Source organism: Asterias rubens, chromosome 5 (genome assembly GCF_902459465.1).
Source record: "Asterias rubens chromosome 5, eAstRub1.3, whole genome shotgun sequence".
Lineage (NCBI taxonomy): Eukaryota > Metazoa > Echinodermata > Asteroidea > Forcipulatida > Asteriidae > Asterias > Asterias rubens.
The window spans coordinates 9,048,256-9,051,823 of record NC_047066.1 but is presented as its reverse complement, the minus strand read 5'-3'; positions in this window follow the sequence as shown (position 1 = coordinate 9,051,823).

Genomic DNA, 3,568 nt, shown 5'->3' with positions numbered 1-3,568 from the left:
ACCAGAAGCAAAGTAAAATGACCCCGAAAAGTATTTTGCTTTAAAAAAAGAAAAGTAAAGCAAAAAGATACACGTGGCCGTTTTGTTTAAACCAGCACCGATGTCTTCAAACTGTCTTATATTAATATATTTTACACAGATTATTTTGTTTGTGTGAGAGTATAACAAGGTATGGTGGTGATGTGATTATGCTTAGCACTAAACAATGTACACCCGTTCTCTTTATTAAGCGACCTTTTCCACTTGCCCCTTGATGGGCCATATTTTTGACCGCGTGAGGGCGCTCTCAATCACTTCCGGGGGTATATTCATTCGTACCCAAAACAGATATGAAAGACCGGAACACATCAACAACACAGACATCTAATCCATCACGGACAATAAGACATTCGGAGGAGCCGATACAACCCACCTCTAAAGCAACTTAAAACTACGGTGCAACTTAGAACGCCTCCAGTGAAACTGTGCACAACAAATCGCATAATACCCCCGGAAGTGATAAAAATACTCTTGAGGGCGCCCCCACGCGACCAAAAACACGGCGCATTGCGCCATCTTTTTGGTTATGTTTAGCTTCATCAACGGATCATTATACCACTTATAAGGCGGTGATGCAAATATCTCGAACGCGTGGAGAGAGGCGCATGTTTGTCAAGAACATAATGTATAGGCTAAACAGCAGTCCTAACCATGCACAAAGCATTACAGGCAGTGGACACTATTGGTTATTGTCAAAGACCAGTAGTCTCACTTGGTGTATCTCAACATATGCATAAAGTAACAAATTTGAGCCCAGTTGGTCGTCAAAGTTGCGAGATAACAATGAAATAAAAAACACCCTTGTCACGCATAGAGTTGTGTGCTTTCAAATGCTTGATTTCGAGACCTCAATCTCTAAATCTGAGGTCTCGAAATAAAATTTTGAGGGGAAAAAAAAAATTATTTATCGAAAGCTACAATACTTCAGATAGAGACGTTTCTCACAATGTTTTATACTACCAACCTCTCTTCATTTAATACTCGTTACCAAGAAAGGTTTTATGCCAATAATTATTTAGAGTAATCTATACTGGGTGCGTTCGTTTAGCTCCCCTGGGTCTACCCCGGTGTGTGGCGGATTTTTTTCCCAGGACAAACGTGGGTAATTATCTGCACACGTTTGTCCTGAAAAAAAAAAAAAAACTCCACACACCGGGGTCGACCCAGGGAAGCTAAACGAACGCACCCATAGCTTCCCTGGGTCGACCCCGATGTTGCGTATTTTATTTTTTTCCAGGACGAACGTGGGCACACAATTACCCCACGTTCGTCCTCGAACCAGAAAAAAAAACCCAGACACGTCACCACGTGAGCCTTCCCGTGGTGACGTCAGTGCACCTCGGGCCAGCCCCAAGTGACCCAATCCACGGGTTATCCGTCCACCGGAGATGTTGTCCCCCATACGGGAATTAAAAGGCAGTGAACACAGTTGGTGTATCTCAACATATGCAAAACAATAACTAAATTTGCACAGGTTTGTTATTTTGTATATAAGTTGTGATATACGAAGTGATGGGCCTTGGACAATACTGTTTTCCGAAAGTGTCCAATGGCTTTAACATGGGATGAAGAGGCTATATTCAATAGAGGGCGCTATATCAGAAGAACAATACACTTATTATGTCTTTTGAGCCTCATTTTTTTTGTAAAACGCCATGGTATCAGTACTATCAACTAAAGTTCAACACAAACAAGCAAATAAAATATGAATAATAGTTTCCCGATGGGTCATTATTTGGTCACTGTTCCGCACCGCGAGTCCTCAAATATTCACCAATTTGCAGTTCTGCTCTCTGAACCATTATTTGCTCTATAAATGGACTGTGTTATTGTTCGGGACTCAAAATTCTCTAGGTTTCCGAAATAAAATTTGGTTCAAGGTGAGGCCACTGGTCAGGCGAATCGTCCTATAATAGTATATCAAGGTCAGGCGATTTTGTAGTTTTTGGTTTTATGTATGTATTAATTCTTTTGTCGGGAAGGGGGGGGGGGCAATTATACAAGTGACATGTAACAAACGAGGACAATAATGATATTCGGGTGAAAGTCCCTATATTTTCAGAACCACCCAAAACTCATTTAGAGATCAGTACGGTTTGGTGTGTTAGTTCATAAATAATAACATTCACACAATTATGACAGACAGGTGTTCATTTATTTAGATAACATTGCTTTATACCACCACTTGTTTTTCAATATTCATTAAATAATAATTATAGTATGTGTATAACAAAATAATATACACAAATTGAAAGACCTCGGTACAGTTATATGGTTGCAACATAACGGCCATTAGGTTAGGATATATACAAATCATTGTGAAGTTTTTTTTATTTATTTTTTTTACTTTTTTTTTTACACAAAATCTTTTAGAGGTGCTGCTTCTGTTTTAGATCAAAACATAAAGATCTTTTTTACGGACATTATATTAAAAAAGGAGACATTTAGTTTAAATATAAGCAAGGCACATCACTTTTTTTTTTTAAATTGAGCAGTATATTTGAGAGGCAATGAACAGACTAGTTTTCCCACTTGATCCCAACGTGCTTACCAATTCAATAACAACCAATACAAAACAAAAATCTGTGTGAATTTGGACTCGAGGAAGTTGCAAGAGAATGATGAGATAAAAAATAATATACTCGTTGTACAAGATTTGTGATGTGCTTTCAGATGCTTTAAAGGGCTTCAGGCCTGAAGTTAGTTTTATATTTGAGTGAGATATGACCTCTTTCCTAAAAACTACGTTGCTTCAGAGGGAGTAGATAAGAGTACATTTAACTTAGATTGAAGATGCTATGTCAGATTTTTTGCCCCAAACATTATTATTATTTTTTTTGTGTGAATGGTATTTCAAAGAGTATCACCCGCTCTCACGAGCCATGACAAAAATTTAAAACGTTTTTTATAAAACACATAAGAATTGGTCACGTGATATATTGTCGGGATCCCGACAAAAACTAATTTTGAGCACTTTATTTTACTGCTACTAATAATTGGCGGACTTTTTCGAGCAATGGCTCAAATGGAAGCTTGTAACTTTCTCGACCCCCATTAAAATACCTATTAAATTTTAAATCAAAACTTTGGGGTCAAATCGGCCAAAAATCTGACATAGCATCTTTAATGTACACAAATAAAAATCCGCAGGAGCGTATCAAAGTTCCGTAAAAACGTTTCCTTATTTTAAAATTTCAGCCACTGAACAGTAATACTATATTTACAAAATCTCTTATAATAAACATCTGTTCATATTTAAATCACTCTGTACATAATTATTCTTATGAGTTGCGGTGGGTTTGAAAAATAAAGAATGCCAACGAGACTATTAAAACACACCTTACAATTAAAGGCAGTGGACACTATTGGTAATTACTCAAAATATTTATTAGCATAAAAATTTACTTGGTAACGAGTAATGGGGAGAGGTTGATAGTAAAACACATTGTGAGAAACGGCTCCCTCTGAAGTGCCATAGTTTTCTAGAAAGAAGTAATTTTCCACGAATTTGATTCCGAGACCTCAGATT